The sequence below is a fragment of the Schistocerca piceifrons genome, chromosome 4, assembly GCF_021461385.2.
Source record: "Schistocerca piceifrons isolate TAMUIC-IGC-003096 chromosome 4, iqSchPice1.1, whole genome shotgun sequence".
Taxonomy (NCBI): Eukaryota; Metazoa; Arthropoda; class Insecta; order Orthoptera; family Acrididae; genus Schistocerca; species Schistocerca piceifrons.
In genome coordinates this window covers 153346841-153359972 of record NC_060141.1, presented here as the reverse complement: position 1 = coordinate 153359972, position 13132 = coordinate 153346841, and positions in this window count along the sequence as shown.

Below are 13132 nucleotides of genomic sequence, written 5' to 3'. Positions count from 1 at the left end.
AACGGCCTTGATACGCCTGGGCATTGAGTCAAACAGAGCTTGGATGGCGCGTACAGGTACAGCTGCCCATGCAGCTTCAACACGATACCACAGTTCATCAAGAGTAGTGACTGGGGTATTGTGACGAGCCAGTTGCTCGGCCACCATTGACCAGATGTTTTCAATTGGTGAGAGATCTGGACAATATGCTGCCCAGCGCAGCAGTCGAACATTTTCTGTATCCAGAAACGCCCGTACAGGACCTGCAACATTCGGTGGTGAATTATCCTGCTGAATGAAGGGTAGAGCCACGGGTCGTAACACATCAGCCTGGTTAGCTAACATACAACCTTTTATGAATGCCAGTATAAAAAGTATAAAAAATAACAAAATCTTCTATCCTAAGAGAGCAGTTAACAGTGAACGTAATCATAATACAATTAATAAAGTAGTGACCTTAATTAAAAAGAGAAAATCTATAATCGATATTATATTAGAGTGCGTTATCGATGGCGAATATGTCATGGCTTCTCTGCATGACTTCCTTGTTTTCCTGTGGCTGAGCTAACGGAGGACGGTCCAGTCTCCTCGTCGCCGGCGGCCGGCACACGCCAATCCGCTGGGGTGCTCCACGCTATTAAAACTAGTAGGTCTCTGAATATATCAAAGTAAGTATTCACGTTAAAGTCGTTCTCTTCATTCAGCAGTAATTCCAGTTGTTGTTTTCTGTGCTCATAAATCTCCATTTCTACAAGCAGGTTCATTAACTGTCCCTTTGACGCCCTATACGTCATATGTATAGTCAAAATAAGAGCGCTTTCGGTACACATTTGGACAGAGAAAGACATTCGGTCGGACATATAGACAGTAACATAAAAGTGATGCATCGACACGATTCATCTCTAACCCCAGGTGTTTCCAGGTCCTTTCCAGGTGATGGTCGGTTTTCTGCTTACCTCCTTATTGCGTAAGTGGAACGCACACGCTTGAGTTTTATCCTGGCTGAGTTTCAAGTGGTTGTTACCATATTAGAAAGCAAGTTCTTCGAGAAAAGCTGTTAGTTTGGTTTCTACTTCTTCAAATGTCGCTCCCTGCGCAACGACAGCTGTGTCATCTGCATAAATGAGGAATCGGGTTACTGTGTTGACTGGCTGTTCATTGGTGTGCACAGGGGTGACAGAAGTCATGGGGTAGCGCCTAATATCGTATCAGACATCCTTTTTTCTCACGTTGTCCAGCAACATGACGTGGCATGGACTCAACAAGTCATTGGATGTCCCCCGCAGAAATAATGCGCCATGCTGCCTCTATAAAACTAAAACAAACTCCTCCCGAACAGGCTACGAAGGCCGAGCGGTACCGATCGGCCACCGTGTCATTCTCAACCCACAGGCGTCACGGGATGCGGATATGGAGACACATGTGGTCAGCACATCAGTCTCCCGGCCGTAATGACAGTTTCTGAGATCGGAGCCGCTACTTCTCAGTCAAGTAGCTCCTCAGTTTGCCTCCTGAGTGCACCCCACTTGCCAACAGCGCTCGGCAGACCGGTGGTCACCCATCCAAGTGCTAACCCAGCCCGACAGCGGTTAACTTCGCTGATCCGACAGTAAGCGGTGTTACCATTGCAGCAAGGCCGTTATGCTCTATAGCCGTCCATAATTGTGAAAGTGTTGCTGGTACAGAACTTTGTGCCCGAACGCCTCTCGATTATGTCCCATAAATGTTCGATGGGATTCGTATCGGGCGATGTAGGTGGCCAAATCATCCGTTCCAAATGTCCAGAACATTCTTCAAACCAGTGTCGAACAATTGTGCTCTGCTGACATGGCGCATTTTCATGGAACATGAAGTCCGCGAATAGCTGCAGATGGTCTCCAAGTAGCCGAATATAACTATATCCAATCAATGATCGATTCAGTTGGACCAGAAGACCCATTACATTCCACGTAAACACAGCTCACACCATTATGGAGCCACATCAGCTTGCGCAGAACCTTTTTGACAACTTGGGTCCATGCCTTCGTGGGATCAGCGCCACACATGAACTCTACCGTCAGCTCTGACCAACTGAAATCGGGACCCATCCGACCAGGTCATGGTTTTCCAATCGCCTGAGGTCCAAGCGATATGATCTCGAAACCAGTAGAGGTGCTGCAGGCGATGTCGCCTGTTAACGAATGTACTCGCGTCGGTCATTTGTTGCCATAGCCCATTAACCCCAGATTAAGCCATACTGTCCTAATGGATATGTCCGTCATACGTCCAGCATTGATTTCTACAGTTCTTTCACGCAGTGTTGCTTGTCTGTTAGCACTGACAACGCAAACGTCTCTGCTGTAGGTTGTTAAGTGAAGACCGTCGGTCGCTGCGTTGTCCGTGGTGAGATGTAGAGCCTGAAATTTTATATTCTCGACACACTCTTGACACTGTGAATCTCGTAATATTGAATTCCCTAACGATTTCCGAACTGGAAGGCCCCACGCCTCTAGCTCGCTCTACCATTCAGCGTTTAAACTCTGTTAATTCTCATCGTTCGTCCATAATACTGTCGGAAATCTTTTGACATGAATCACATAAGAATAACTGACAGCTCCGCCAATACGCTGTCGCCGGCCGGAGTGGCCGAGTGGTTCCAGGCGCTACAGTTAGGAACCGCGCGACCGCTACGGTCGCAGGTTCGAATCCTGCCTCGGGTATGGATGTGTGTGATGTCCTTAGGTTAGTTAGGTTTAAGTAGTTCTCAGTTCTAGGGGACTAGAACTAGAAGTTAAGCCCATAGTGCTCAGAGCCATTTGAACCATTTGAATCAATACGCAAAGAAGTGGGATACGGAAGTACTGAGAAATGACGAGGTACGCTTGAAGCTCTCTAAGGCTACAGAGACAGCAATAAGGAACAGCTGAGTAGGCAGTACAGTTGAAGAGGAATGGACATCTCTAAAACGGGCTCTTACAGAAGTTGGGAAGGAACCATGGGTAACAGAAGAAGTACTTCCGTTGATTGATGAAAGGAGGAAGTGCAAAAATATTCCGGGAAACTCAGGAATACAGAAATACAAGTCGCTGAGGAATGAAATGAATATTAAGTGCAGGGAAACTAAGACGAAATGGCTGTAGGAAAAATGTGAAGACATCGAAAAAGAAATGAGAGTAGGAAGGACAGACTCAGCATACAGGAAAGTCGAAACAACCTTCGGTGACATTAAAAGCAAGGATGGTAACATACAGAGTGCAACGGGAATTCCACTGTTAAATGCGGAGGAGAGAGCGGATAGGTGGAAAGAATACACTGAAAGCCTCTATGAGGGGGAAGATTTGTCTGATGTGATAGAAGAAGAAACAGGAGTCGATTTAGAAGAGATAGGGGATCCAGTATTAGAAACAGACTATAAAAGAGCTTTGGAGGACTTAAGGTCAAATAAGGCAGAAGGGACAGAGAACATTCCATCAGAATTTCTGAAATCATTGGGGAAAGTGGCAACAAAACGACTGTTCACATTGGTGTGTAGAAACTATGAATCTGGCGACACACCATATGGCTTTCGGAAAAACATCATCCCCACAATTCCGAAGTCGACAAGAGCTGACAAGTGCGAGAATTATCGTACAATCAGCTTAACAGCCCATGCATCCAAGTTGCTTACAAGAATAATATACAGGAGAATTGAAACGAAAATTGAGGATCCGCTAGATGACGATCAGTTTGGCTTTAGGAAAAGTAAAGGGACGAGAGAGGCAATTCCGACGTTACGGCTAATAATGGAAGCAAGGCTAAAGAAAAATCAAGACACGTTCATGGGATTTGTCGACTTGCAAAAAGCATTCGACAATGTAAAATGGTGCAAGGTGATCGAAATTCTGAATAAAGTAGGAGGTAAGCTGTAAGGAGAGACGGGTCATCTACAATACGTACAACAGCCAAGTGCTCGTATTAAAAATGATGTAAGACAAGGATATAGCCTTTCGCCACTACTCTTCAATCTGTCATCGAGGAAGCAATGATGGAAATAAAAGAGTGGAAGTTCAGTTCAAGGTGAAAGGATACCAATGATGCGATTCGCTGATGATGTTACTATCGTGATTGAAAGTGAAGAAGAATTACATGATCTGCTGAACGGAATGAACAGTCTAATGAGTACACAGTATGGACTAAGAATAAACCGAAGAAAGAGGAAGGTAATGAGAAGTAGTAGAAATGAGAACAGCGAGAATGTCAACATCAGGATTGTTGAATCCTGCTACCTAGGCAGTAATATTACCAATGACGGACAGAGCAAGGGGGACATCAAAAGCAGACTAACTACGGAAAAAGAGGCATTCCTGCCCAAGAGAAGTCTACTAATATCAAATATCGGTCTTAATTTGAGGAAGATATATTTCTGAGAACGTACGTCTGGAGTACAGCATGTATGGTAGTGAAACATGGACTGTGGGAAAACCGGAACTGAAGAGAATAGAAACATTTGAGACGTGGTGCTACAGACGAATGGTGAAAATTAGGTGGTGGACTGATGAGGTAAGGAATGAGGAGGTTCTACGTAGAATCGGAGAAGAAAGGAATATTTGGAAAACACTGATAAGGAGAAGGGACAGGATGATAGGACATCTGTTAAGACATGAACGAATAACTTCCATGGTGCTAGAGGGAGCTTCAGAGGGCAAAAACTGTAGAGGAAGACAGAGATTGAATACATTCATCAAATAATTGAGGACGTAGGTTGCAAGTGCTACTCTGAGATGAAGAGGTTGGCACAGGAGAGGAATTCGTGGCGGGTCGCATCAAACCAATCAGAAGACTGATGACGTGTCCCTCCCTCTCCCCCCCCCCCCAAAAAAAGGGGCTCGTTCCGGCTAATTTTGCAATTTTGCCACTAAGATTTGGATTGAGGAATTTTCTGCAGATTTTGATACAACAATTCCAATATTAAACTTCTGCGGACACGTCTTAAACGAATTCTGTACCCCATAACAGTCGACATTGAACACAGGCTATTTTATCCTGTGCACCATTTTGTGTTGCATGTAAATGGCCACGAAGCAGGTCTGCTCTTCTCACTCACTGAATCGTAATGACACAGAGGAGTACCCAGGAGTGAGCATGCAAGGATGGGCTAATGACAGCAGCCAGTTGGTGCACCGATATCATAATTTCCGATATTGTCTGTGATGGGCAGTTCTCCATGAAAAAGCGTCAGTTCCGCGTCAAACTGTAAAATACGAGTACACTCCACAAAAAGTATCACTTTTTCGAAACCCCGTAACAGCTTCCATTGCGATGCATAAGTATAAAATCTGGCTCGAAGGAGTCTACAATCTTCCTCTGTAACAATGAAAAAGCGTGGCGCTCTATGACCTTACCTTCGAGATAGGATACGCTTCAAACAGCAAGGTGTCGATATATGTGGAAAAAAGACCAGAGGCCAGGAGTTCATGTGAGATGTGAGGTGGGTTAATGATGTTCCATTGGCAGAAAATTTATCCACGGTTCTGCTCAAAGCCATGCTGTACATGTAGCACGATAGGAAGGTCGTCACACCCCGTCTTCCCCACATTTACCCCCTTCGTTTGACGTCTTTGTGATAGAGGTGAGATCAGCAGACACACAGCATTGAAATCACTCGACATTCTTTCGGGTGGCCGAGAAAAGCTTTCAGGACCCACCGCAGCTCAGAATCGATACGAAAAGCCCTCAGTAGGAGATAGAAAAAGCGTCAATGAATCCACCCCTTTCCTTGGAGATTTCATTCTCACGCATTTCAGGGTCGAAAACATCAGTTCGCAGAGCTTAGAGCAACTGAATGGACGTACTTGACAACGTCTGGCAGTGCTACCACACCCTGTCCCCGGACGTCTCACCCATACTCTGATTGACATCATGGGGCGGCAACTCAACTGAACGTGATGTGGCCCTTTCGGAGTGTAGTGCTATCGCAACTTTTACTCTTGTAGACAAAGTGCAACCACTGGGATCCGCTCAAAAGTACTCAATGAAATTTGAAAGTGATACAAAGCAGCAAAAAGTGTTTATGCTTTTCAGGACGCCTGTTTCGCACCCTCCTGTGGCGGGATCACTGAAGGATGCAACATTGACATTTGCGTGAATAAAACGGCAAAGTGTCCCTGTAAGATCTTCCACTTCGGCAACACCCTCAGTGCCAACCGCAAACCTTCATTGAATACGGTGAAAATGTACCTGCTATGCTTCTACACCTATTCAGCTAAGTGCTGCCTCCTAGCAGCTCTAGCGCCGGGGGCAGTCTATTCCTTCGACACCTGAATAATGGGTCTTGAATTCTCTGACAGGTGCATTTTTAAAGTGCTCCACAAAAGGGTGTGAGAGGCATCGAGGGAATTGCCGAACTGCCATGTCTTTGCCGCCGTATTCACGTACATGCCAGTGTTTCACCCCTCAGCCATCACACAACAAGAGGGTGCGAAACAGGAGGCTTGAAAAATTATAACTTCCTGTTGCTACTTCTGATCACGTTTAATTGTCGTCCAATGGTTTTGAACGGCTCCTAGTGGTTCCACCATGTATGCAACAGCACAAATGGCAGTCTCACTACACTCCATATGAGTAACTGTGAATAACAGTAGAAACACTTTTCTTACATCTGTTTTAAACAGCTGGTGTCTCCCAGGTAATATATCCCACGGGGTTTTATCCACTCTGGCTCATTCAGCAGTCATGTTTCGTACACTTTCTAGAAACATCTCTTCGGTGTTGGCATACTTGCTGTGAATAGGCCATCTGAGGACCACGTTCCAGTAGCAGTTCATTGTTCTTTGTTCTTTTCTTTTCTTCCAGTATGCTTTCATCTGTTCACTAAGTTTCCTATTTCTGACTTCAGACCATTTTGAACCAGTGTTCTCAGGTACCCTCCCTCGAATCCCTTCATTTTCAATACTTTTTTCCGAAAGGCTTCTCTGTTGTTTATATCTTCTGTTTTTATATTGTTTCTTTCTAAATCTTTTTTTTTACATCGTTGACCCGGCTTGTTGTGAATTCTTACCTCACAAATATTTGAAAATCTTATTTTTTAATCTACTGTCTTGTATTTGAAATAAAGGTTCAAAAAACATGAGTCTTCTTTTTCTCATTACGTTTGAAGTGTTTTCCATATTTTGGTGTGTTGCAGCACTATTCGCAATGTCCAACCTTCTGCAGTGTGTTTTGAGGTTCTCATAAATAGTCTTTCTAGTACTACTAATATATCTAAATTATAGTTCAGTGCCAGGCATTCGCTTGCATACGGGCATTCTGGCTTCACTACTAAGTTGTAATGCCTTATTTTTACATTTTTGGACAGGAACCTTTTATTGTAGAGGTCTTTGGTGATACCATATGCTCTCCCCATTTTATGCAACCTTTGAAGATCTTTCAAAAGCATTTTCCGGGATTATTTGCCTTAGATATCTAATTTTTTTTACCCTCTCCATTTGGCCAATACCAGTTTTCAGGAATTTTAGCATCCGTAACGTTTGTTAAAATTTTGTTTTTCTGCAGAAATTCTTAAGTCAGTCCTGCTGGCTATTTCTTTCAGGAGATTTACTTGTGTTATCGCAGATGCCCTTTTTCGGAAAGAATAGCAAAATCATCTGCAAATTGCGAGATAGTTGATTTCGATCTTTTTGCTTCCTCTGCCTAACCTTTTTGAGTTCAATAAGCTTTCCGTTCCAGGTTCTCATTAGTTTCTCTAACACACTATTAAAAAGAATTGGGGATAGACCGTCACCTTGTCGTATACCTATTTTTATTTTGAAAGGCTGTGAAATTTCTCCCACAAATTTTTACTTTACAGACTGTATCTGTAGGTGTTTCACGGACTATGTTTGCCAGTTCTCGAACTATTTTATGTATAGTTTCTCTGTCAACAAGACTTAAAGCCATTGTGAGATTCGCAAACCAGCTGTAATGTCCTTTGATTAAGTAATCTGTGGTGAATTACTGACTTGAGAGTAAATATTTGTTCCTAGCATGACCTTCCCTCAGAACTCTTTTTTATTATGACAACCAACCACTGTGGTTTGACTCTTAACGTGTATAGCTTCCCGAATGCTTAGATTCTGTATTTGTCCACCTACGCTATGAAAACATAACCCTAACAGCCTGAAGATGCGTGTATACTGACGTGAAACCGGCAGTTGCAAATAAAGCAAGTTCACACAGCGATGCAGCTTTTGGAAACTCCTCATTATTCTTCACATTTTAATGCTTATAATTTTTATGATTGTTTGAACGGTTATTGAACGTTGAGAGTTCGAGCTGCGGTTGTCCTTCCCAGAAAGTTGCCCCCAAAGGAACCACATCACCTTCACTGTGGTTGCGGGACCACTATGTCCTTAGAGTAGGGTTGAATCGCTTGGGGGATGTCAGCAGTGTCGAACATTATCAAGAACGTCCTTCCAGTTGCTCACTGCACTGCGAACTGTCGTTTTCGACTGCGAAATGCATGGGATACAACGCCCCAAACGAGGGGTGATTACATTGAAGCCCTTTCTGCCATCTCCTGAGGACTTTTCGAGTCGATTCTGATCGGCGGTGTGTCTGTTTTCCACAGCCACCCGTAAGGAAACCGCTTGATTTCAACGCTGGGTGTCGCGGTTCTGACCTCCACCACAGAGGCGTCAAACTCTTGCAGATAGTGGTGAAATGAGGATAATAGTATATGACGCCTTTCTTGTCGTATGACATGTTTACGATGGCGTTGTGCAAATTGCGGTGGAATTTGGTGCCAATGTAACATGATTAACCCTCTTTACACCTCACATGGATTTCTGTACTGTGGTATTTTTTTTTCATGTGTTGACACCTGGCTGTTTGAAACGTCGTCGCGCTCGAGTATGATGTCTCAGGGCGTTAACGCTTTTGCACCAGTGCAGAAGAAGACTGTAGGGACCTTTGAACCAAACTTTCAAACTATGCGTCGCAATGGGAGAAAATGACGAGGTTTCGAAAAAGAGAAACTTTTTTCCTATTTTCCGGGCCATTATATTCTGCCGGTTATATGTGGTGGAAACGGCACAATGGTCGTGCTGTCTGTCTCAGATAATACTTTCCCAAATTTATCCAACAGAATTTTTCCAGCAGAACGTTTCCCTTCTTCCGAAGATGACCGTTTAAGTTCTCTGAGCACCGTTCTTACAATTTCGCATCGGTTGCACTGACCTGATGATTCTATGAGCATGTGTCTGAATTCATTCGTAGTCAACTGCGACTCTTACGTTATAAAGCTAGTGTAGTACTGTAAAATAGGTCTCACTAACGTATTGTATGCGATTTCCTTTGCAGATGCTCCCCATATCTTAGAACGTTTCCAACAAATCTAAGCGTACCGGACAGAAAACGAGTCTTCTCAAAGAGATATCACTCTCACACCATTGAACACCTCGTCTGGCTTTGATAATAATACAGTTCATTAGGGAAGAGAGTCCATCTGAGTCTTCAGGTACCCCACAAGCCACTGAAGTCACTTATCTACGATTTTTTTTCTACAGAATACCGCTATGATGTACCGAAACTTGTGGAAGTAGGCTGTTTAGGTTTTTATGTTGGTAACGTCACGTAGCGCTCTGTATGAAAATCACTGGCTGTGCTGTGTGCAGTTTGTGGTTGGTTGGCATTGTTGGAATATTCGCTATTGTAGTGTTGGGCAGTTGGATGTGAACAGCGCGTAGCGTTGTGCAGTTGGAGGTGAGCCGCCAGCAGTGGTGGATGTGGGGAGAGAGACGGCAGAATTTAGAGAGAGGACGTTCTGGACGTGTGTCCATCAGAAAGAGTAAATTTGTAATACTGGATATCATGAATATAATGACTTTTGAACATTATTAAGGTAAATACATTGTTTGTTCTCTATCAAAATCTTTCATTTGCTAACTATGCCTATCAGTAGTTAGTGCCTTCAGTAGTTAGAATCTTTTATTTAGCTGGCAGTATTGGCGCTCGCTGTGTTGCAGTAGTTTGAGTAACGAAGATTTTTGTGAGGTGCGTGATTCATGAAATGTATAGGTTATTGTTAGTCAGGGACATTAGTTTGTAGGGATTATTGAAAGTCAGATTGCGTTGCGCTAAAAACATTGTGTGTCAGTTTAATGATCAACAGAATAAGTAAAGAGAGAAATATCTGAGTAAGTTCAGTTTTGTTCAGCTGTTTGAAAATCAAATAACGTAGAGGTTTATCAGGTCAGTAATTCATTAATTTTTCAATGGGGACGTTTCACTTGATCTTACTCATCTCCACTGATAACAGGATCACAGTTGGATTTCTGATGACGGAAGTTCTAAATGACCGGGTAATTCTGGCTCATTTTTTGGGTTCCGTGCCTCAGCTGGTAAAAGCGGAGCCCTTCTGGGACGTCTCTGTTGCCCGTGGGTCTGTTACGGCCCTTTTTCATCAGAAATGAGTATGCGTATCAAGTTGAAATTTACGTCAAATTCTAAGGGGTCTGGTTCCATGGCGGTGTAAGAAATTTAAGATTCTAAATCAGTGTGACCGAAAGATGCGGCCGTGTGTGGCACATGTTTTGGTACTCCAAAATTCACCCATCAAAACCTATAGACGAAATAACTATATACATAATTAAATTTATACGAAACCCTCAGAGAGAAAGTCCTATATGCAGTTGTCCGTTCTTTTTTCTTAATTCTCGTCTCCCCACCCAGCAATGACTGAGATTTTCTTATGCGTGGTGGCTGAATACTACTAAGAACCAGTTGCGAGAGCATTTTTCTAGGACGTATACACCCTGCTTGAGCTGCATTCCTTGATTGAGCTGTCTGTCTATTATTTTATTGTGAGCACTTTTTATCTAGGTGTAGTAACAGTATTCTTCAACCGAGTACGAAAGACAAAGGTGATGTCTTGAGGGCTGTTACTACGGCACTCCAAGCGGTTTCTGTTAACTGCTTGAGTAGCCCCTGTGTTGTTCCAAGCTTTAGGCATTTCAGAATGCTGCAATATTGGAGAGCCTGATCTCTAAATGTGATGTTCAATTCGTAGTTTGCTTGTGTATTCCGTAAGTGGGAAGGTGATACAACGTTTTATTGACAATTCAGTCGGAGAGGGTTACGTTTGATGTATTTATTCAGTATATACAGGTCTGATGGTCAGTTGCTTAATCTTCCCTAAATGTTTGCTCCTGATCGATCAAAGGAGTATAATCAGCGTTAACCAGTTTCGTGGATTTGCCTCTCGAAAGTCGCACGTACACAGATTGAAAGAGTTACACTAATACGTGCACCTCGGGTGCAAGTTTGGCCGGTAATGACATCTACAATTAGTCGGATGACGAATCAGTGAAGCAAACAAAATATCAAGCAAATGAACAGTCCATAAAATCATCGGAAACGGACGGGCTACCTAGAAAGACTTGTTTCAGGAACTGGACGAGATTGAGACCAACTTTAGGGAAAGCAACAGCAGACACTTTTTCGGGAAATTCAAAAAGAGTCTGATTGGATACAAGGGTAGAGCACTATTTGTAAGAGATAAGGAAGGGAAGCTGGCTGTTAGTGCGAAGGAGAAATGTCGGATTTTTGCAGAGTACTTTTACGACCTGGAACTGTGGACTGACACAGGAGAGAGAGAGCCACGCCCTCCAACCAGGGACGAAGTCGCATATGCCATAAGCGATCTGAAGACTAATAAGACAATTGGAGAAGATGGTATAGTATCCGAGATGATAAAGTGGGAAGGCAACAAAGCAATAGACAACATGACCGACATAATCCACCAGATCTGGAGAACAAAGAAATTGCCAGAAGGATGGAAGAATGCAACTGTAGTACCAATACATAAGCAGGGGGACAAGAGAGATGCAAACAACTAAAGAGGAATATCGCTATTAGATGTGGGATACAAGGTGCTGTCAAAACTATTGCTCAAGAGAGTAGAAGAACAGGTAGAAAGTACAGTTGGCGACTACCAAGCGGGATTCAGGAAGGGAAGAGGTTGTATAGAACTGATATTTATCCTGAAGCAACTGATAGAACATAGGGCCTTAAGAAACAAAAAGACAGTAATAACCTTCGTGGACTTCACGAAGGCATTTGACTCCATCGACAGACAGACTCTTGTTAGGATTCTGAAGAACAGAGGACTTGTTAGAACTACACAAGAACTCATAAAAGATATTGTGACAGACACAAAAGCAAGGGTGAGATTCAGAGGAGCAGTGTCAGAAGAAGTTTAGATGAAGACTGGTGTTAAACAAGGATATGGATTGTCAGCATTGTTGTTCAATATAACACTGGACGAGGTGATCAGGCAGTGGAGAGCAATAAAAGAGGAAATGGGAATACCAAAGACCCATGTGGGGGACGAAAAGGACAACAGGGCTCAAGTGGACTGCCTAGCCTTTTCAGACGACACAGCAATAGTAAGTGAGACGGAAGAACACGCAAAGACACAACTCAACAACTTAAGTAAGATAGCCAGAAAGGTGGGACTGAGGATCGCCTATAACAAGACAAAGACATTAAATACCACTGAAGGCTGGGAAACGGAGGAAGGCACTGTGCAAATGGTGGACAAATTTAAATCCCTGGGAGAATTTATAACAGGAAGAAACAGGAGCAACAAGGGAATAACAGAGAGGATAATGAAGATGAGGTCAGCCTTCTGTATGACGAGAGAGATATACAATAAAAAGAATATATGCACAGAGGCAAAGATATGCCACTACGAGGCAACGGTGAGGAATACTGTATTATATGCTGCTAGACGATGACACTATGAAGAAATGGGGCAGAACAACTAGAGAAAGAAGAGAAAAAAATACTGAGAAAAATACTAGGTCCCAAAAGAGGTGGAGAGATTTGGATGCGAAGACCTAGGGAAGACTTGTACCGGAATATGAGAACAATGTCCAGGGAAATCAGACTCAAAAGAGTAAGGTTTGCTGGACATATAATTAGGATGCGTATTGACAGACTGACGAAGAGAGTGTGGGAGACAACAGGGAGGACAAGGGAAAGACAGGAACCAAGTGGGTTGTTGAACTTCGGAAGGACTGGTTGGAATTGGAAGGAAAGGAAAATTGGAGGAACAAATATACACCGACCAATATGCCGGAGATCAACGATAGAGAAGAATACAGGAAAAGATTAGAGTGTCACCAGTGGAGCCGACAGGAGAAAAGGACACTGAAGA